The sequence below is a fragment of the Sciurus carolinensis genome, chromosome 12 (genome assembly GCF_902686445.1).
Source record: "Sciurus carolinensis chromosome 12, mSciCar1.2, whole genome shotgun sequence".
In the NCBI taxonomy this organism is placed as follows: Eukaryota; Metazoa; Chordata; class Mammalia; order Rodentia; family Sciuridae; genus Sciurus; species Sciurus carolinensis.
The window spans coordinates 32,667,324-32,690,286 of record NC_062224.1 but is presented as its reverse complement, the minus strand read 5'-3'; the positions used below and the strand labels follow the sequence as shown (position 1 = coordinate 32,690,286).

At 50.9% G+C, this 22,963-nt stretch overlaps 1 pseudogene; it reads left to right on the top strand.

The window, feature by feature from the left end:
- Nucleotides 1-22,690, top strand: part of LOC124961201 (LIM homeobox transcription factor 1-alpha-like) — a 36,431-nt pseudogene extending 13,741 nt beyond the window's left edge.
- Nucleotides 22,691-22,963: the final 273 nt, after the last annotated feature.

Here is a 22,963-nt window from a genome sequence, read left to right as displayed (position 1 = left end):
GGCTCTGATAAACATTACATTGATGAAGAAATACATTTAAATCATATTTTATATTTTCTTCTAAAACAGCATATTCAAAAGACTCTACAGCAGCACTTTTCAGAAAATGTCATCTGCAGCTGAACAAAAACCACATTTCATCAGGACCTGCCTTATGCTTTCATCCGTGCCTGTGACATAAGCTCCAGCACTGTCTGACTGACTACCTCCCACTCTCACATCTTCCACTATTTATGTTTTCATGCTCATCTTAGCCACTGTATTAATTTCATAAGTTCCTGATGGATTGTGGACTGAAGTTTAAGATATGACTTCAGATGGCAATTACTTACATACTTATCCCCAATTTCTGGAACTGATAGAAATCCCTGACATTTCAGTCTGATACATATATTGTAATCATATACATATACTAGGTCAGGTGTGAAGAATGAGATGAAAGATGTCACCTTCGGCCCTGAAGATTTGGTAGCATGCTGTGCATACAGTAAGTGTGCAACAGCTGTTATCTCTTTTCATTGATGTTTTATTATCCAAGAGACATCAGGAGTGCACTCACATGTCGTGGCCAGCAGGAAGGTGCTCTGGACATCTCTGACTTCAGAATGTGCACCTCTGGGGAGCAGGCGAGAGGCAGTCACATGACTGGCCCTTTCTGGTTGTTTTCAGAATCAACAGTTTTGTCTCATGTTAGTGTCACAGCTATAAAATTGACACTGGGATTATTTGTTGCCCCCACTCTGAGACTTAGCACTTCTCTGTACCAAGTCTTTGTCTTCCAGGGTATTTGTTTTGTCTTCATAATACAGAAGAAGACACAGGGTACCCAAGTCAGAGATAAGCCAGAGCAAGAACTTAATTCTATCAATTACCAAGACAGGACACATGATACTGGGACAGAGGGCTCAACCCAGCTGTGACTGTGAGCTGGTAGTTTATGATAAATGACCTCTTCTCCATTGACTGTAACTTAATTTAGGAAATGCATTTGCTCTTAATAATTTTGATTAAAATGAATGATAGACACCATTGTTTAAAAGCAGCTGCCTGGGGGTGTGTTTATGTGGGATAGCGAGCTGTCTGCCAGCACTGATTCCTCCTGCACTAACTTCCCAGAGCAACCTGGCTGGACAGGCAGTGTGTGGATGCTCACACTGAGGCCAACCTGGTGATGTCCAGTCCATGGAGCCTCACACAGAGTCTCACCTTAGGCACTTTCCATGAGTAAGCCCACTCGACATTCATGTAGGCAGATGAGGAAGCAGGGTTATGACTGTTCACTTCTTCAGACAAGGAAGATGAACAGCAGGGAGTTACCCTGTGCCAGGCTACACTCCAGGTCACCAGCTCCAGAGCCAGGCCACACCCCAGGTCACCAGCTCCAGAGCCTGCTCCATCAAGGGTCATGCCGAACTGCCCAGTGGTCAGGGGGTTCTGGTGTAGAAGGGGACCTCACTGTTGTTCTCACCTTGCACCCACACTTCTCCCTGGCTGGCTACAGCTCTGCTCCAGGGACTCAGTAGGACTTCTACCTGAGAGACCCCAAGTGAAGGACTAGGTGATCCCAACCAGGTTCCCCATCCATCTTGTCAGTCACAGGCCCACCCTGCTCCACCCTCCAGGCCTGCTTCAATTTCACCACCACCACTGTGCTCCTCAGGCACCTCCTATACATGGTGGAGGGTTGGGAGCACCCTGGTGCCCCCAATGATAAGAGATGGGGGAGCACTTTAAAGCATATGTAATGACCATTGTTGGCTTTTGTTTTCTTTTTCCAGTTCAGCCAACTTCCAGTTCTGCTCCTATTGCTCATTTGATAGTAGTAGAAAAAAACCAACTGACCTTTTTTTTTTTTTTTTTTTCAGATGAGCAGTATCAGCTATGCAAACCACAGCCTCATTAATCAAATGAACAAAGGTCCTGATGTGGAATGAGTAGGTACACATGAAAATCTACGTGCTGTCCTGTAAGGACTGCATTTGGCATCCCTGACCCCAGCTGTCAGGAGACAGGAATGCCTTTCCTGGCATCATGACACTGTGCCTTTATGTTGGGTCCTCTGTGGGCATGCTGGCAGGACTCTGCAGTTTTCCTGGTGTTAGGACTTCACTCTCTGGAGAGGCAGAGCCAGCTAAAGGCTTAGACCTTTCCTTACCTGACCTTTTAAGTGGCCAGGGACTCTCTCACTCTCATGTATAAGGGTTGGGATGAGGTGCAGAGAAGATGCTAGTTTTCTTGCCCTGACATTCCAACCAAGCCCATCCACATTTAGATTTCCAACCAGTGGATTTCAAGATGGATCTGGAGATCTTTAGACAGTTCACTGAGCGAATGGAAGAATCACTTCCAATATTCCCCCATGCCTGGTGTCCGTGACCATGGAAGCCTCCAAAGTCTAGTGCACTAGGAATTGGTAGCAAACAGGTTACAGCTTCCTCTGAATATGTGGTATTTGGTGTTTTAAACGGATGTGGATGACAGGTTAGTTAAGAACCTCTTAGAATCTTAGTGGTCCAAGTCCATGTTTACATGCAGAAAGCCAGAGACATGCTTGTTGGGCTTTTTTGTAGATTCAGACCTGGGATTTGAGTTCCGTGTGCATGTGAGTACAAGATAGGTAGGTTCAGCTGACCCTGATGGTGTTCAAGGTACAGTGTCCAAGCAACATTCCTTGTCAGGATCAGTGAGGGTGGGAAAACATTGGCTGCACCAACTCACATATGTTCCACTCAGGAACTTACTGGACACTTGCATACACAGGGATTCACTAGTGAGCTACTATTTCTGAGCAACGGCTATGTAGCAGGTCTGTTGTAGATGCTGGAGTGACACAGCTGTATTCCTAAAAGTGTATTATTCTAGTAGAGGGAGACCACCAACAACCAAAAAATCACACAGGCAAAAGATTGTGGGCTACTATCTAAGCTGTTCCTTGTAAGATTTGCTGTTACATATTTAAAAATATGTTAGATTCCTGAAAATAGATATTAGGAATTTAACTAGGATATAGACTGGAATGTGGGGTTTTGTAAATCTCCCTGAACCACAGAGGTGGTGCAGCTCAGGAACATGGATTTGGGGTGCCTCTGTCAGTGGTTCCTCCCTTGCAGAGGTTTGGTGCTGAGGCAGAGTGAGTCTGGAGTTAGGACAGAAGGCAGGACTACCTTAGAGTGAGCCAGAGTAGTGTGAGTTGTGAGAGTAGCAAATAGAAACCCACATGAGTGGACAATTTGAATGCTGGATAAGCATGAATAATATTTTTCAAAAATATGCTCAATGTGATACAAAAATTGCTATAAGCACAGTAAATCGCAGTGCCCTCTCTCCGGCTGCTGTTCTACAATAATCCTGGCTGTCCTGGGGCTCCTCCTGCCATGCACACCCAGACTGACACCAGGGCTCTATCCCATGCACATGGTGAGTGGATGGAGGGGAAGGGATTTAGGCATCAGCTAAGACTTGCACACAATTGTTTCTGAACTCCCTCCCACCTCTGAGTGTGTGGTGTAAATGTTGCACACACAGGCATGCACACACACAGTCTTTCCACACACCCCTCCTGATTACTGTCTTCTGCAGTATCATTCATTCAGTCAACTCTCGAGTCTCTCCTCTGTGACCAGCTCCTTGGACACCCAAGGAAGATAGACTCCTTTTTTTTTTTTTTTGTGGTGCAGGGGATTTGAACCCAGGGCCTTGTGCTTGTGAGGCAAGCACTCTATTGACTGAGGTGTATCCCCAGCCCCTCCAAGGAATATAAAATCAACAAAAGATACTTCCTTTTTGGTCCATGTGAACCTCAACAAATTTAATGCAATCAGAGTATGAGAATTTATTGTCTGTGAATAAATTGGCAACAGTTTGGTGTGTCTGTGTGTAAACGATTAAGAGAAGGGAGAAATTGATGAGGACAGGAGCAGTCAGCAGTTCAGTTAACATACTGTTTTAATGCAAAGACTTGGGACTGTGGTGCCTGGATTCAATTTCCTCTTCTCCCACTGGGTCTGGTGACCTGGGGTGAGCATTTGAGCTTGCTTCCCCTCATGGTGGATGAGATGCGTGAATGGAACTGAGCACAGGGGCATTTCTGGTAGTGCCTGACTCCAAGCAGTGCTCACAAAACGGAGCTCCTCCTTAAGTGTGAGAATTAGGATCTCCTTGGACACTTTGGCATCTCCTCATGCACTGGCAAAGAAGGTAAGGGATCTGAGAAGTGGTTACCCTCCAAGGACAGCTTCCTGACTCACCAAAGTGCCCTTCTCATATGGCTGGGAAGTCACGTGTCAGGATGCATGACTGACACAACCACAGCTGGCATTACCTAATCTAACAGTTGGGGTGTGACCAGAGGGACTTCAGGAGGGACACAGGACAACAGATGCAGTCTCTGCAAAGTGGAACATGGAGAGAGAATGTGACATTGATTCTAGCACTCTCCCCAAGAATTGCTGTGGATCTGTTTGGTTGGAGCATCGGTTTAGTTTTAATTGTGTTTTGCTTTCTTCTTAAATAATGGACTACAACTTGGAGACACCTAACCTTTTCAGAAGTATGTGCCTCATAAAGGCAGACCTGGCAGTGATGCCAGCAGCCTCCCCTGCTGAAGCAAGCATGGGGTGTGCCCTCTGTACTACTCCCACTGCAGCTTCTCATGACTCTTGGGAGCTGGGCACCCACTCCAGATTGCATGGGAGGGAGAACCACTGGGACCTGGCTCCCAGGAGAGGCTGGTGGAACCAAGTACTGGCATTGTCTGATGCTCTTCCACGGGCTGAGGAAAACAGTGGGAAATGCCTCCCTCCTGATGAACCCCAGCTTGTCAAACCAGGGTGCAGGAACCCTCGGTAGGAAGGACCCATGGCAGGGCCACAGTTCTCCCGAAAGTGGTCAGACTTCCTGGGCCTCTCCACAGCCCATCTGGGGCCCTCTGCCCATGGCTGTCTCCCCATCTTCCCCACTCCCTAGACCTTGGAGACTGGTCTCACAATCCCACTCCCTTACATTCAGCAATTTCCAGGAACCTTGGGTGTACCAAGGATCAGTAAGCCACAAGGAGGCTTCCCTTCTCCTATCTGAGAGAACCCTGGTGAGGACACTTGGTGTGCTTTGAGACACACTGGCTTCAGCCTGTGGGACTCTCCATGCATGCATATAATCTATGAGGGAAGACTTCCAGTAAGACAGGTCTGTGGTCATTAGGTTTCAGAAAATCACAAGTAACTTATAGAAGAGTGTCTCAAGGACTATAGCCTCAAACTTTAGAGTTCAGAAGGTTCAGAACAGACAAAAACACCTTTGTGCCACTTTCAGTAGGGAAGAAAGGATTATGCAGATGCAATAACAATAACTGTAATGTTGCAGCAAACAGGCAGACCAGGTTCTTGGGGACCCAGTTAACTGGGTCCAGTTAATCTCAGTCAAGCAGAATCCAACATTTGGAATCCTCCATTAATAAAAGCAAGAATTAGTAAATTAATCGGTTGTCATCAAAGGGTTTTTTCAGACCCTCACCTTGGAGGATGTGCTGTCCATGGCCAGTCCCCATGTGGTCTGACTTCCTCTTTCTGCATGTGTAGGTGTATAGAGCAATCACTTGTGTTCCTGAGGGTCACTAGAAATCAAGAACTATCCAAAATACAAACATAAAACCAACTTGTGCTAACAATGTCACCAGAATCCAGTTAGAGAATGAGGGAGATGGAAGGAGTCACTTTAGAAAGCTTTTTAATCAACAAATGTTAAGGGCACTTTGTTCAGCCCTTTGGGTTGGGTGCATGGAGCACTGAAAACAACTCCTCCTGGGCAAGTCTACTGAGCAGGAGCCTGGATCCCAGCCACCCAGGGCTGTGACAGGCCTGGGTGAGGGGAAGGGCACTGGATCTGGGCCAAGAAACTCAGAGTCTTCTTAGAAGAGTATCATCTTGGTCCATGGTGGCAGTCATTGCACCATGCCACCAGCTGACCTGCAAACAGCAGAAGCTTGCTTCCAGTGGTCCTGTGCCTGAAAGGTCATTGTGGAGTGCCAGCAAGGTAAGAATCTTGTGAGGGTTGTCTTCCGGTGGCAGACCCCTTGTGCCCTTGAGGGCCAGGAGACTGAGCTCTCTGGGTCCTGTCATAGGGCACTAATGCTTCATGAGGAGTTCACCACAAGGTCCATCACCTCTAAAAGACCCCTGCTCCTGGAACTGTCACATTGGGCTTTAGGGTGAAGCACATCAACTCTAGGGGGATGCAAGGGCTCCGTAACAGTCTTAGCTGGCACATCTCAATAGGAGGACTGCTGGCATTCTGGGTGAGACACTTTGTTCTTTACATCTATGCGCCACCCACAAAATACTAGGAAAAGATCACTCCAAGCTTGGGAGATGCTCCAGGGTCAGGACATTCCTGGCAGAATGAGGGTCGATTGAGAGGTCATGCCAGCAGACTTAGACACGTCTTCCCTCTCCAGTTACGAACAGGGCTGGTCAAGGTGAAAGTCCTGCAGGACACCTATTGCATTGCCCCCATTTCGCAGGGTGGAAACTGAGGCTGAGCACCCTGCTGGAGCCACCTCATCTTTGCTGGGACCAAGGGCATTGTCCTCTTACACCCATTGTGCTGCCTCCCTTGGTTCCATCTGAGCACAAGCACGGAGAGGTGAAGTGCCACGACTGGTAACATAGGGCCACCTGTGACTCCCAGTGGTGCATGTGCTCCCCAAGACCCTGAACTGGGGATTTCTAGAGTGCCTGGTGCTTTCAACAGCTTACCTGGCTCAAGAGGACTTAGATGCCTCAAGCAGAGCTCATGCCACATTTCATCTGCCAAGACATTTTTGAGTCACTTTATAATGTAACTACAATTGGGTGGTGGCCCGTTTGGAGTGACAAGAAAGCATATACCAAAGTCTAATTGGCCACCTTTTTTCTTTTTGTGGTGATTCATTAGATAGGGAGATATTTTAAAATGATGAAATACAGGTCATTTCCAGCTCAGGCTGCAGATGTTATTTTAATCTTAATTATCCCTAGAGGTGAGGAGGATATAGCAAACCTGCCCTCTTAGCTGTTTGGTTTGTATGTGGCAGAGAGGTGCCAATATTGGAGACCCAGTGAAAAGGAACTTATAGGAAAAGTGATAAACTGTATCTAGACTCTCCAATAAGCCCCCTTTGAAGGTCTTTCTGGCCTCCAGCTTACTCTGGATCTGGCCATGGTGCTGACTGCCCACTCTAGTACTCCTTTCCAGTGAATTCTGGATGGGAGTCTTGGGGTAGATGTCTCCATGTCCCATTATCTCACTGTGTCTCCTTCACAAGCCCTACAGAGGATAACTGTGTCTCCTTCACAAGCTCTGAGGAGGATAACCCAGGGAATAGAAGATGTCTTGCACTTGTTTAGATTTCACTGAGGCTAGTGGAATGGAGCATTGGAAGATACCTGGTCAATGAAGGGACAGTAGCCACACCGTGGAATTCCTTGCCAATCTCAAGCACTGAATCAGTGGAGGGTGACCAGCAAAGGAGAAGCACTGTCAACATTTAAGACTAAGAACTGATTATACAACTAATGAGATATGGGCTGCAGACCAGGCAGAATGGTGATGCCATCCACAGGTGAGCAGGAAAGGAAGACCTGTACGACCCAGGGGGAGGGTGGGACCAGAAGGGGCAAGAACACCTGGGAGAGCTCCAGCTGCCACAGCTGGCAGGTGTGAACTGGCAAGTGGAGGGAGCATCAGCAACTGCCAGAGATGCCACCAAGGCAGAGGGAGGTCAAGGAGGGACTGCGATTTCTCCTGGCTTCTCTCTGTCCTCAGACTCCTTCCTAATTGTCCACTGGTTGAAGCCAGATGCATGCTGTAGCCTGCAGGGATTGTCATGAACAGTAGAGCAGACAGCAAAGGCAAGAATAAATCCAAGCCTAAGAGAATGGTGCTTGCCTTAACCCTGTGATAGGAACAGGGAAGAAAACCAAAGGCATCTAACATGGTGGGGAGAAAAATCTAGAAGTAGACATAACTCAGCAGAGTTTGAACTTCTTGTGTGATGAGCAGAGCACAGGTGACTGGGCCCGGAGTGGATTAGATGGGAGCCACATGCAAGCAGAAACCTCAGCAGGGTGTCAAGGCACAGGTTGGGCTTCTGCTCCATCTTGCAGTGCCCGACTCTGGCTTCCACCATGCTGAGATGCCTATGTGCCCACCATGACCTGCAACCACCATGATCTGCCCCCACCATGACCTGGCACCTGCATCCTCCTCTTCAGGGACCATGGCTGGCTGTGACACCACCCACGGAGCTGGAACCTCACCTCCCCAGCTCCCTCTCTGGCTCCTATCCTTGCCCCACGTGTCTTTCTTAGCAGGGACTTCACCCCCAGATACAGGCTGCTATGTGAAACAGCCCATCACCTTCTGACATGGAAAATATCTGAGTTCATTCTCTGTTGATCTGGTGCATCTTTCCTGAAGAAGGGGTGCTGTTCTTCAGGGGCTCTCCTCTGTCCTGTGCTTTCACACCCACACCAGTTGCACCAACCATGTGGGGCAGGATTGCTGCAGCTGTGAACCCAAGGGCCTCTTGTGGGTACTGTAATCATCTGCTGTGTGACTTGTTTCCACTTATGACAAAAGACCCCTTCTGTCTTCCTTCCCTCCTGTTTTAAAGATGAAAGGACTTCTGGGTTTCCTTACATTAATAAGATCCTGTTTGATAGTGCACATGGTGTCACTTCATGGTACTGCATTTGAGACTGGGAAAAGTCATGTTCTGAGTCCTTTAAAATGTCCCATGGCCCAGTGTAGGACATTGGGAGTGGCAGAAACAGGAATTTGCTTCCCAAGAATCATCATGGAATCTGAAGCTCTTGGCAACCCCAGACCCAACAGCTCCTCAGTCCCACACTGCTGCCCCTGGGGCTTTTTGTGACCGCCTCTGCTCTCCTCTTCTACAGTACACACTCCGTTTCTTGTGCTGGAGTGCTGCCACCCCTCCTCTATGTCTCTACACCTTGGGCTCCATGGAAACACTCCTGACCTGCTCTGCCCAGGTTGCTAGCCATGTGCTCCTCCTCTAGGCTGCAGGGGCTTTGAGGCAGGGACTCTATCCTGTTCACAGACCTATGTTAAGCACTCTGCAAAGTAAGCATTCTTAGATGAATATGTGATTGATGGATGTAAAAGGACCCTCTGTATATTGAAAAATATTTGTTCATCCCTGAGGATGACCTTTCTATAAATTGAAGAACTCTCTCAAAGGGAGAATAAAATCTGGCTCGACAGGTTAGTCTCTGCATAACTCCTGGAGTGCACAGTTTTATAGCAGGGTGCTCAATGTGAAGGGAACTGTGTCAACTTGGAACCTGCTGACTGGGTTGATCAGCCACAGCTCACAGACCACCAGCTACCTGCAGAGTGTCACAGCATCTAGTGACTTCTTTGCAAAACTCCCTGAGAGTCTCTTGCTTGTCTCTGAATGACATCAGCTGAGGTGCAGCCACTGATGGTGAAGGAGGCCTTGCTCAGAGACTTGACCTGGATAGCTGAACAGCGCATGCCCGAGTGATGGTGTCTATGGATTGAGAGAGCGGCATAGCTTGGATGTCTCTGGGTCCTGTAGACAGAAGTCTGCTCAGCACTCTGCTTCCTCCCTGGAAGAGGAGATAATGAAGAGAGTGGAGGGAGGGACTGGAGTGTGAGGGAGAGATGCTTGTGGCTCAGTTGTCAGCCCAGGCATGTACGGCTCTGGAGTTCAGTGGCCATGATGTTGCCAAAGAGAAGAGAGAGCCATCCCCTGGGCTTGGCATGTGTGGCCAGCCCCATCCAGGCCAACCTTGGTCACCCTCTCACCCTCACCTCTTCCTCAGGCATACTGTTGCTTTTTAAGTGGAAAACAAGATTTTAAAACATAGTTTTATTCTTACTTTTGAAAGTGAGCAGGAATCACTGGAGATTTGGCTGGAGCAGTTGGAAGGTTGAAAAGGTCCCAGTCGGTCTTTCACTCCCACCAGTCCTCCTGTGTGTGCATGCAGGGCCACCAGGAGACAGAGGGAGGCATGTTTGAGGTCAGTGATTCTCCTAGTGTGGCCCTGGGCCAGCCCCATCAGAGTCCCACGAGGAACTGTTAGACTGGAAAGCCACAGACCCCATTCCAAACCTGCTCAATCAGGCTCTGGGTGGCCCAGCATTCTGTCACCCAACCCAGCAGGTGCCTGGGAGACCTGCTCAGCTATAGAAGGTTGTTCGGGGCTTGCTTTAATACTCAGAGTGATGCAATTTCCCTGTAACCCCTGTTTACAAAATAAGTTCCATGCTTTCCCAGTGAAAGCAGCATGGGAGGAGGAGGGGTGTTCCAGCTAACCAATGACGAGCATTGTGGGTGTTCGTAGCAATGGTTCAAGTCAGACTCATCTTAAGACACCCATTCCAACTAAGAACACAACCACACATGCTTTCCAGTGGTCTCTGTGGGGTCACCACACACAGCGATGCCCAGTTTGTAGTTGACTCAGGGAAAGCACTCCTGCAAGACATTCATGCTCCCCTCCCCTCCTGGCCAAGTGCTCCACTCCCTGCAGGGAGCTGTCCTTGGACACTAGGTGTTCTAGTCCACATGGTGATGCTGCAGCTACTGCACAGTGTGGCCCACCCTCTGTCTGTTTCCGCTCTTCTCCAGGCTTCTGTCCCTAATGGTCACAGCTGGGGCTTTTCTCCTTGTGACTTTCTCTGCTGTCCTCTTAAGGGCAACATAGCCACATGGGTGCCATTGTAGCCTGGGGTAAATATCACTGTGAAAGAGACATAGAGAGCGTCATTTCAGTGTAACCAATGTCACCCAGCGGAGCCCATCCAGAGGTGACTGGTAATTCCTTGCTCTTTTCAGATGGCCTGTGGTGGGTGGCTGGCAGCATGGAGTGCCCTGGAGTCTGAAGCCACAGGCCAGGTGGTGTTGGCTTGTGCTCACTTTCCAAGCCAGCAGAGGTCTGATCAGGAGAGGGCATCCCAGTCGAGGGCACATGCAGTCTGAGCAGCATGGTCAGGTGGGCACGATCCCCTGTTGCTAAGCCCACAGAGATGGACCAGGAGGACTCACTGCTAAAGAGAAGCAGTGGTGTAACAAATTCACCTCTGCCCAGCACCCAAGATTGCTGTCTTGTTCTTTTTGAATTTGGAAGAATAATGAACCCTTTCTAGGAAGTCCAACCTTCCTAGAAACAATTTAGTTTTCTTCCTAATTTATCTTCCTGAAGACTAGTAATTAATGCAGTAAAATGGGGTCACTCCAGAGAGAGGTGGTATTCAATCCATTCATCACTTCATAAATTCATAAATTGTACAAACATAAAATTGTACAATTCATAAATTGTAGCAAACACACTCAAACTTTACCACCATAAACCTAACACAAGTCCTGTGAGTCACACAGGTGTGCCTAGTGAGCAGTGGAGGTGGGACCAGTGCAGAGGTGGTGTTTGGGATGTTGGCATTTAATTATTTTTTTTCAGGGTCCCTCTCTAGTGCTGGGACATAAGAGGTTGCCTCAACCCAGGTACACAGTGACCTGAGGCTGCTGTTGCCACCCAGGTGTGAGCACAACCTTTCAGGAGCCCTATGTGACCTGGCCCACCATGTCCTGCACTCTGGGTTCTTGCTTTCCCATGCATCTGCAGCCCCAGAACCCTCCCCAGCACCCATGCTGATCCTCCTGATGTCACCTCCTTAACAAGAGAACCCCTCCAGGATGCCCAGGAGGCCCTCACCTGTATCCTTACTCTCCAGATGGGCACCCGCCCCTACTCATGCTGACACACTCTCCTGCATCTTTCCAGGCCCCCAAGCTCCCCTGTGGACCCCTGCTTCCTGCCTCTGGCTTTCCAGATCTGCTCCCCCACCTGGGCGCCCCTTTCCTCCACTAACTTCTCTGGTGACTGGAGGCTGCTCTTTTCTAACTGCTTGGTTTTCAGTGTTTACCATACTGGAGGAACTCTCCACAAGCTACTTGTGTTCTTCACTGCCTCCTGCACACCACCCTCCCCAAGCCAGCTTTCTGATCCTTAAGAGCACGGGTCCTTCTTCCACCTGCTCACTGCATAGGGCACAGAGCTGGATGTGCAGAGTTGTGGGGGGAGAGCCCCTTCCCAGGTAGGTCTGCTGGCCACAGATGACCTCCTCCTGGCAAAGCATCCCCTCTCTCTTTTGTCCAGCTGCCCCTGCTCATCTTATCTCATTCACTTCCAGCACAGGTATCACCTGCCCTGGTGGTCTTCCCCTCCATAGGTGCTGCTGTCTTATTCTGCTGATCAGCAGGGAGGAGTCCCAGGGTGTCCTTGTGCCTGTCTCACACACGAGTCTCCGTGGAGTGCATGCAAGTGCACAGGTTCCCAGTGGAATATTTTGGGAGCTGCGGCTGGCCAGGCAGACAGAGGCCTCCTTGGAGATTTGTGTGCAAGGCAGCAGCCACGTGGATATTGCCTCTCTGAGGTACTGCACTGTTGCCTCTTGGATTTTTGATGCTTCTTTGAATTCCCCAAGTCCAGGGGCAGCACCATTGATCTTGGAAGAATGGAATTGTAATCTTGCACTGCAGGACAGTGGCTGGAAGAGCTCCCTACACCTCCTGCCTCCATAAATTCCTCCCTCCTTTCCCCCTCTCTCCACCCAGAGAGAACCCCAGACCTTTCCTCTGCCTCCCCAGCCTGCAGGACATTTATGAGGCTCATTGCATCTGCACCCGCTATTCCTACCTCTGCCCTCCTGGCTTGAGGGTCTCTTGTCCCCTCCCTCGCCCTTGGCAATCTCTTGTTTTTGGGCTGCTGGGATTTTTCCAACAACCTGAACTGAATCTACAAGGCCCCACAGGTAGTGCAACTCCATCTCCCAGCCATAAACCATGCTGGGCTTGTGTCCTAGGCAGGTGGGAAGAATGGCAGTGGGGGTAGCAGCCTGAGCCATACCAGCCATTCCTTGTAAAAGAACAAGAAAGGCCCTGAGTGCCAAGCCAATTCCCTTCACTCTCATGGGCTGTGTGGAAACCTAATCTCTGGGCTTCCCCTCTAGGAGTCAGATTTATACTAGACATTTGTTGTGGGAGAGCGAAGTGGTGTTCATTTCATCTCTACTGAGGAGTGTCAGCTTACATTGTGAGGCACCACCACAGCCTGCACCTGGGTGTGGGAGTCTCTGGCAGTCCCTGGTCTGCTATTTGAAGGGTTTCCTTCCTCTTCGGCTCATGGCACTCCTGCAGGCTTTCAAGAGCTTTCCTTTCTCCTGGACAAGTTGTCCAGCCTGCATTTTTGTGGAGAAATGGGAACCTGAGTCCAGCAGGCCTGTCCTGCTGAAAGAGCAGAAGGGCACTCAGAGACCATCCCAGAAGCAGAGTTGGAGGATGTAATAGGCCCCTAATGTTTACACACAGTGGCCAGAGCTGGTGAGGGTTAGTGATGGTCAGTTCCTGTTGGCAGCTGGTGCAACTGCTAGCATGTGAGAGGTGCCGCATGCCCCTCCACCCTCTGACTTCACAGGCTCTCTCCCCCGGACCTGCCAGGACCCCCATAGTCCCTTGGTTGTGGCACAGGCAGAACTGTTTCCTGTCCAGTGTATGCATGCTATTGAACAGAAGAACACTTCAAGGGGGTGCCCAGGAGGGACTCCAAGGGGGTTCAGGATGCATGAGCTTCAGTGGAGAGCAGGGATGGAGGGCAGGGGTCAGAAAACTGTAGGATTCCGGCCACTCTGGTCTGGGGTGGGGTCCTCCAGGTGTCCTCCTTCTGGTAAATGTTCCCTCTGTCTGTACTGGGTGGCTCCTGTCTATCTGGTGAGTCATTTGCTTTCAGCACAGGTTAATAGCTCTGCTTTCAAGCCTCCTGAAGCTGCCCTCTGCCACAGGGCAGAGCCCATAAGACCTGCAAAGACGAAAAGACTTACTCTGGAATTTTATGGAGTCTGGAGACCCCATAAAAAGGGATCCCAGAGACGCTTTGCAGTAAGCTCTCCAGGGACAGGCCCCTGCCCCTCTCCTGTCCCTCCCTTCGCCTCACCCTCCTCCCTCTGGACACAGCCTTGCCTTCCCGTCTTCCTACAGGGTGTGGAGGGGGGCTGACCTAGGTGGCTGACTTAGGGGGCCCTTCCTCCTCCTCTCTTCCCTCTGCTCCAGATGGTAGCTCTCTGGAAATGGGCATGGGCCTAGGCAAGGCCAAGCGCAGTGGCAGAAGACCCTGCCCTGGACAAGCTTCAGAACTTAGCCTTCCTTCTGCAGCCAGCCCTCCCAACCTCCTGCTGGGAACACGAAGTGGCACTGCACAACACCCACTCTCTGTAGGTGAGGGTCTGTTCTGCGGAGACCAGCACCAGAGTACAGAATTGGAGCTCAGCCCTCCTGGGACATGAGGCTTCTGGCCGCCAAGAACACCGCCTTTGTGTTGAAATAGTAACGGTGAATGTGATTATTGAACCTCTGTCATATTCTAGGGAGTCCTAAGCCTTTCCATGCATCATTTCATTTAATTTCAACAACAGTTACATTTTTCTTTTCTTTTTCTTCCTCCCTTCGTCCCTCCATCCCTCCCTCCCTCCTGCTACCAGAAGAGCCTTTGCAAGTCAGTTCCAGGGGTGAGGAACGGAGCCTCTGAGGATGGCAAGGACCACAAGTGCGCCAAACACCCCAAAACCATCCTGACCATCCAGCAGAGGAGAGCATTCAAGGCCTCATTTGAAGTGTCCTCCAAACCCTGTAGGAAGGTACAGGTGGGCAGAAGGGAGGGACGGGGACAGCACCGCCTCTCTGTGTACCGGGGCTCCTCTGGATGTCAGCACATGGGGTCAGTGGTAAGGAAGGGGGTCAGCCAGTCTGTGCAAGAGGGTTTGAGCCCTGCTGTGGATGCTGAGGTGTAGCTGGGCTCCCAGAGTCTTTGTGTATGATGCCATTCCACAATTGTCACCTGTGCAGTGTGATAGGAACAACAAGAAGCAGTATCTGTTTGGTACAGTCACAGAGAAGGCAGGCTGCATAGCTGGTGGCAGGTGCTCTTCCTCTGGACTAGTGCTTCCCTCTCTGGGTGTCTTGGGGCTCCTCCGAGCATAGGCCTTCCCCTGTGGAGTGGTGCAGTGCTGTGTGGATGTGCCATGGCTTTTGAACATCCACCTGTTGTTCCCATTAGGAGTCATTAACAGTAGGGCTGCGCTGAACCTGATGTAAAGACATTCGGCCTTAACAAGAGAGGGATTTATTTTCCCCTACGTCCCAGTCCACAGGAGAGCAGGTGGAGACCGACAGCAGCTGTGCTGTCTATCACTGGGCCTAAGGGTTGTCCAGCTGTCATCCTGTGTCCTGCCACCAGGGAGGGGAGGGGGCAGGGCAGCCCAGGTACCTGTGCCCAGGTTTGCTGGCCACTCCACTCTATGAAAGGGTGAAGTTCAGTCCTGAAGCTGCACATCCCACGGGGAAAGCTGGGGACTGAGCCCATCTGGTGACCATGTGCCCGTTACACTCAGGCTTCCACCATGGAAGGAAGATGGAGGAGGTGGCTACCAGGACAGTTTCCTGGCTCTGCTACGATGGCTGTGGCCATCCCTGAGTATTCATGATTGACCAACTGCCTTTACACAGCAAAAAGAAAGAAATCATTCTTTTTGAAATTTATAAAGGAAATACCTTTTTTTTTTTAAGGGTTAGAATGTATTTTTCTGCCTTCCTGATGGAATTCCTCAGCCTTTGCTGTAGGGACGAGATAACCCGAGGTCTTTGTAACTCCCGGCAAAACATGTATTTCCTGTTCTGGGCTGTGGCCTAGCAGAGTTCAGTGTAGGCCTGCTCTACTGCTGCTGTTTGAGGGTCCAGCCTGAAGGAGCAGTGCCCCGTGGGACACTGTCTCATGAAAGTGGCAGAAGGCAAGAGTCCAGGGCGGAGAAGGAACAGCTTGCTCTCACTGGACGTGACACTCATTATGTCCTCTGTTTCATGGGCCCAAGCAAGGCTGGGGCTTGGCCTCGGGGTGCAGAGCAGGGGTCATCAGGGGTCAGAACTGGTGGCACAATAGTGCACTTTGTCACCCAGCTGCCCTTCCTTCCCTGCTCTTGGTACAAAGTGGTACTCCCCAGGTTGGCTTGCACAGGACAACTGTCACCTTCCTCGGCGTGCTTCCCAGCCTCTGGGTGGCCATGTGCTGGGGGCTTGTTCCTGGGCAGTTTTCAGACCAACAGCAAGGAGGTGATGGCATCAGGACTGTAACTCCTGGTGTGAGCCCTGAGGACTCGGCAAAGGGTCTGTGGGGGTTAGGGAGGGGTGTCCACTCTGGAATCAGGTGAGGCTTTGTGGAACAGGTGGCTGCCAAGTTGGGCCTTTGAGCAATGGAGAGAGTTTCAGCAGGTACAGGGGCCCCAGCTTAGCAGGAGGGTGTGCCTTGAAAGTCTGGCCTGATCCTCCCTAAGCTCAGCCCAGTGACATGAGTTGGATGAGGCACTTCACAGGCCTGGGGCTTACTGTCTGCCCTGCCTGTCAGGGCTCTTCAATTCCATCTTCTCTGGAGTCTCCTAAGAAGAGGCCATGTCTCTTGGGCCTCTCTGCACATTTGCTTTATTGGACCCCCATCCTGCCATCTTGCCAGGCCCTTCCCATGAGCCTGGCTGGCTCGCTGGCTGGCAGATGTTTAAGTACATTTCTTTATTATCTGGACACCATTGTCCTTGTCCCCACCTGGCTCCAGTGCATGTGTCTGCACCGGGGCTGCCCACTGACCCTGCTGGGTTCCAGATGGCTCCTCTCTTCTGTCTCTTTCTCTCTGGGAAGGGCTCACTCAGGATAAGTGTGGAACCACAAAGTCTCTTGAACTAGAGGGGCAAAATGGAACACTTAGGGCCATGGAATTGGGCAGAAGGGAGGACTGACTGTTCTGGGGAAGCAGGCTTCACTCTGTTCCTCCTCCAGTGGGCTGGCGTCCACGCATGGCCTGCAACTGCAGCATGGGGGAATTTCTAGTGTCTAAGGGACACCTGAGGGCTTATTCCAAGGAGAAGCTCTTTGGAGTGTGTAGATGTTCACGAGTCAGCGGTGTTGGCCAGCTTTTTGTCACTATGACCCAAGTCCCTGACATAACAACTTAAAGGAGGAACAGTTTATTTTGGCTCACACAGGGTTCCCTGGCACCATTGCTGTGGGCCTGAGGTGGGTCAGAGCATCATGGTGGGAGAGTGCAGCAAAGGCCACTGACCTGGGAAGCAGAGTGAGAGAGAACAGGAGGCGGTGGCAAGATGGAGATGCCAGGGACACACCACAAGGACCCACTGCCTCCTACCAGGTCCTTCCCAGTGGTTCATTCAGTCACCATGGGACTGGTCCACTGATGAGGTCAGAGCCCTGGTGGTTCTGTCAGGCCCCAAAGCCCCAGCTCTGGACACTGCTACACTGGGGACAGACCTTCAGTGTCTGGCCTGTGGGGGGCTTTGCCTGGACTTCCTTTCTACCTGGAAGGAAGCCTGTTCTTGCCTCTGGGCTTCTGCTAAGCACAAATCAGCCTGTAGCCTCTGCACAGGCGAGGCCTGTTGGCCTCCCCATGACTGTACAGGAAGTATTCTGCCTCCTACCTGAACTGCCAATGATTCTTCAAGAATAACTCACTTTTTCCAGGTGAGGGAGATGCTGGCTGCAGAGACAGGACTGAGCATCCGTGTGGTGCAGGTATGGTTCCAGAACCAGAGAGCTAAGGTAAGGGCTTCTTGCTTCTGGGTTACTCTTTCCTGAGGCAGGAGCAGAGGGCACTGAACTGGCTGCCAGGTTCTCTATTCTGAGCTCCCTGGAGAGCAGCTCTCTCCAGTAACAACCCTGCTGTCACAGGTTTTCAGCCGCAGCTGAAGGGCAGACCAGGGCATCTGTTTTAGTGTAATGTCTTTATTTTCCTAGTGACCGTGCCTCTAAATCTGCCAGCCATTGGTACCAATCCACATCTTTGGGCTAAATCTTATTCTCTACTTTACATTTATTTTTAAATTTATATCTGTGTACTCCAGATACCAATTTTTGTTTTTAATAATTCAAAGAGAAACCTAAAAAGCACTCAGATGACTGGCCCAAGATGGCATGTTGGCATAGTGGCATGAGAGCCTTGGTGGCCCTCTCCCCAGCTCAGTCCGTAGCACCACCCTGTCCTCCTGGCCTGCCAGGGCCTGCTGCCCCATCATGGGCTGTTCTGGAACCTCTTACTGTGCCTCCTCCTACCCCTGCAAGTGCCTGCCTCCTACCTGCTTCCCTGGTCTGCCGAGGGTGATGCAAGCTGTCTTCTCATTTGCTGGAGATGAACTAGGGGAGATTTCCTGCAGCTGAATTCCTCAGAGGGGTTGGGATAGGTTCAGTCATCTGAATGGACTTCATTCAGAGCAGGCAGTTGAAGAGGCCCCTGTGCCCATGGGGGCACTTTAAACCTCTGAGGAACCTTGCAGTAAAGACATTTCTTTTAAGACCCAGTGTTTCCTACACAAACACACACACACATGCATGTGCTAAACATGTGTTGAGGTCTTATGGAGCTCCAATGTTCCACTGTTCCACAGAACACAATTTAGAAACATGGGATTCAAGTTCCTTAGTTTGAGGTACCAGGTAGTTCTCAAATACAAGGTGGCAGGTAGGGGACAAACAGTCTCTTGGTTCATTCAAGTCACCTTGTGGCACTTGCTGAGAGGGAGTCCCTGTTCCTGTGGGGTAAGCATCCTTCCCCTCCACTGTGAGGGGTCTTGTGTGTCCTTCCTCAGCCTGGCTCCACTTACTATCCTCTCAGCAGAGCTGAATCCTTTCCCTGGCCCCTTGTGTGCAACCTATTGTGGCTGGCATCTGAAGTGGCCCTCTCTCCTGCCAGATGAAGAAGCTGGCCAGGTGGCAGCAGCAGCAGCAGAAGGACCAGCAGGACACACAGAGGCTGAGCTCTGGTAAGTGCTGGCCCCTGAAGACTGGCCTCTACTGGGCTCCATGAGGGATGGGCACTTGGCAGAACCCAGCTTGCCCCACTTGGGAGAGAAGCCCACCACAGGGGGGTGAACCAGGAGAAGCCAGTGAAAGCACGTGGGACAGAGCCCCACATCCAGAACTGCAGATGGGGGAGGCTCTGGCCCAGCACAGAGCCAAGCTGAGGCAGGTATCAGGGCACGTTGGAGTCAAAAGCCTCTCCCATTGTTTGTCTCCATTCCTCCTCCTCCTAGGTTGGCCAGTTTAATAGAAGACTCCCCTGGCTCAGCCTGTGACAGGTGATCTGAGATGATCCACTTGAAGGAAAGATTTTTTTAGGAGAGGGTTTCAGTCCATGTTGGGGCTCTTGTTTTTGGGGTCCATGTGTGGCACACCATGGCAGAGTGTGTGGCAGAGGAAAGCTGCCTGCCCCATGGAGGCCAGAGAGCAGAGACCACAGTAGGATCTAGAAGGAGAAAGAGGATGGTTCCAGACATGCGCCAGTGACCTACTTCCTCCACTGGTCCCCACTCCCAAAGGCTCCACCATCTCCCACTGTGCCACAGGCTGGGGACCAAGCCTCTAGCCTCTGGAGGGGACTTAATTTCCCAACCATAGCAACCCCTTCAAAATAATGTAAAATGATGACAATACAAAAAACCCCAAGGTGAGCAGCAGTTACTGTCCCCCTCTCAGATGGGCAGACGAGAGTTCTGCAAGTCTGAGCAGGGTCCTGGCATAGGTGAGAGTTGGAACCAAGTCAGGAGCAGCTCTGACTACGCTCCATTGGGCTGGGTGTTCCAACCCACCCCTCACTGGATGTGCCCTTTCTGGGTGTACCCTTGCCCCTTGCTTTTTTTTTTTTTTAATCTAGGGGAGGTGCAAGGAGTTGGGAGGGGAGTGGACGGAGTGACTGAGGGAGAGTCCAAGGAAGCACTAAGGAAAAAGCATGGAGAATTACAGGTTAGAACCATGTCATTCTTAAAGGGACATGCTGCCCATCTCAGCACCCATCAGTGTTCCTTGAACCCCTGTGCCTTGAACTGGGCTTTTCACACTTCAGTGTGTGCACAGGGCACCTGCAATCTTGCTGAAGTGCAGGTTCCAATTTGCAGGGAAGGTCTGGGTGACCCTGAGAGTCTGCATTTTTAACAGCTCTCAGGTGGGGGGCCACTGCTGCTGGCCTATGGACCACATCTTGAAGGCCTTGCAACAGGCATAATCTCATCCTTGCTTAGACTCTGAACTATGCTTGACATGCCAGCTCTATCTCCCAGGGTCCTGCAGTTTTCCAAGGGCCTTGAGCGATGTAAGTTGACACCATCTAGGCAACAAGCTGAAAGGGAGAATGCACTGGCTGTGGCATTAGGAGAACACAGACTCAAATCCTTGCATGGTGTTTAACTCTGGGGCAGCTCCTGGGGAGACTCAGGAAGCAGAGGCTGGGAGGAGGGGCCATTTCACCCCAAGGCTGAGGGGGCAAGGTTTCTGTGCCCCAGTGTAGCAGGTTGTAACTTCAAGGCACATACAGTCTCATGGAATCTTCCTGTCATCCCCATGAGGTTCACTGGTCCAGTATCATGACTCCCATGGATAAATGGGTTCATAACAGGTTATTGATGGATCTTTAGAGTCATCACTCCTGGGGTGGCCACACCTGAGTGCAGGATCCAACTCTTTAAGTGACATGTTTATAGGGTGCTCTCAAATTTCAATTCCCCAGCTGCCACCCCATCCCTGTCCTCCAAGGTAGGGGCCTTTGGTTGGGCACAGGCTAGAGTCACTAATGTCTGCTCACCTCCTTCCATCTTGTGAATGAGGGACTAGGCCCAGGCATGAAACTCCACCACTGTCACATAGGTCCCCAGGTCACAGCTTGAGGTGGCCTCCGTGATTCTCAGATCTGGTGTTTGCACCTTCTGTAGTCATTCCCACACTGAGTAGGTCTGACTTCCAAAGGACCTGAGAGTCATGGTGGTGTCTTCCCAGAGCCAACCTGGATCACAGCATGGGCATGTGATAGTGAGGGGTGCGAGGTCCAGAGTGAGTCTCTGGGCTGCAAATTGAGGATGACCTGCCATCGTCTTTGTCCAGCAGCTCAGATGAATGGTTGTGGGAGTGCTAGCATGGAAGGGATCATGAACCCCTACAGGGCTCTTCCCACTCCCAGCAGCTCCTGGCCATCAACCAGAGCATCTACAGCTCTGACCCCTTCTGCCAGGGTCTCACCCCACCCCAGATGCCAGGAGATCACATGCACCCTTAAAGTGCATGGGCCTCCACCCTGCTGTGGCCTCTCCTTCCCCCAGATGCACCCAGACAATCACTGTCACTCCCCAGCAGGACAAGTGAACCACAAAACAGGGCTAGAGTCCCCCAAGAATCAACTACTGGGGGCTGCAGGGGAAGGCTGCTGTGGGTGCTCACCAGTGAGGTGCACCTCAGAGTTCTAGAGCTTCCTAGCTGAGCTTCCCTCAAGTCCCACCCCACCTTCTCTACAAGTCAGTGCTCAGCAGGTGAGACCTGAGGAGCCCTGAGGTGGGGGAGCACAGAGGTGCAAGGCTAAAGCTGAACCTCAGGGTTGACCACAGGACACTCATGGAGTCTGTGAAGGGCACAATTCATGGATCTATAGATGGAATCACGGGTGATAAGTCACTCTGATAGCTAAAAGAGAGTTTTAGTCAATAAGCCTTCCAAAAACAAGTATCAAAGACAAAATCCTCACAAAGATTTTGTCCACATTTCTTCCTTACTTGAAAAATAGGTGGCCAGTTGTGGACACATGCCTGTAATCCCAATGGTTCAGGAGGCTGAGGCAGAAGGATTGCAAGTTTGAGGTCAGTCTCAGCAACTTAGTGTGTACCTAAGCAACTCAATGAGGCCCTGTCTCTAAATAAAAAATACAAAAACTGGGGATGTGGCTCCCTGGCCAAGTGCCCTGGGTCAGTACCCAGTGCACCTTACCCTCTCAGAATTTCTCTCATTAAAGTCACCCTACTCCACCCATCACACGTCGGCAAGTACTGACCAGGTCTGGACCTGCAGGTTTTTCTGGGCTGACCTCACTCATGCACAGCTCTCTGGACACGCCCACTTATGTTTCTGACGTCCATCTTTCTGAGGCATGGTCACAGTGGCCTTCCTCACTCCAGGTCATGGGAAAGCAGGCAGAGGTTTTGATTGGGCCCCTGGCCCAACCTCTGCAGGGTCCCTGGCCCAGCCTCTGCAGGGCCCCTGGTCCAACCTCTGCAGGGTCCATGGTCCAACTTCAGCAGGGATCCCTGATCCAGCCTCTGCAGGGTTCATGGCCTAGACTCTGTGAGGAGCCTCCCCCTGCATACCTGCTGTCCACACATGCTGTCCTTTGCTGTGCTGCATTTTAGCACCATCATGTTCTGGTTTATGTTTTCACCTGTCCTTTGGACAGGAGCTGCCTAGTGAGGCTTTTGACCCCTGGATTAGGCTCCTCCCCCTTCTCTCTGCTGGTGTCCCCAGCACCTACCTTCCCTTCACCAGTGAAGATCACGGGGTATGTGCATTTGACTGAATTTCCTAGCACTGAAGCAAGTCTCTCCTCCCAGACACCCATGTCAGTGTTTCTTCTCCATTTCAGGTGCTGAGCTCCTGTTCTGTGACATGGATAGTGAAGATCCTTTCCTCAGTAACCTGGGTGACTTTTTCCTAGCAACCTCAGAATCTGGGCCCCTGCAGTCCAGAGTGGGCAACCACATTGACCCCCTGTATTCCATGCAGAATTTGTACTTCACCCATTGAGTCTTCCCAGCATCTGTGACTAGGCTCCCATATGGAACCACCATATTCTGTGAGGGGTGATTGACTTTAGGACAGAGAGGCCAGGGGAGAGGTGGTCTGGGCAGGGAGGTGTGTGGGATGCTGCTGTTGTATAATGATTTGGCGTAGCTTGGCATTTCCAAACACTGAGTGTGTTATGGATTACCTAGTTCAATGTTTCTAATAAGAGTCTTAGGATTATATAGGAAGATGTGCTCATCATTAAGGACAGGAACTTTAATATAGACACTCATG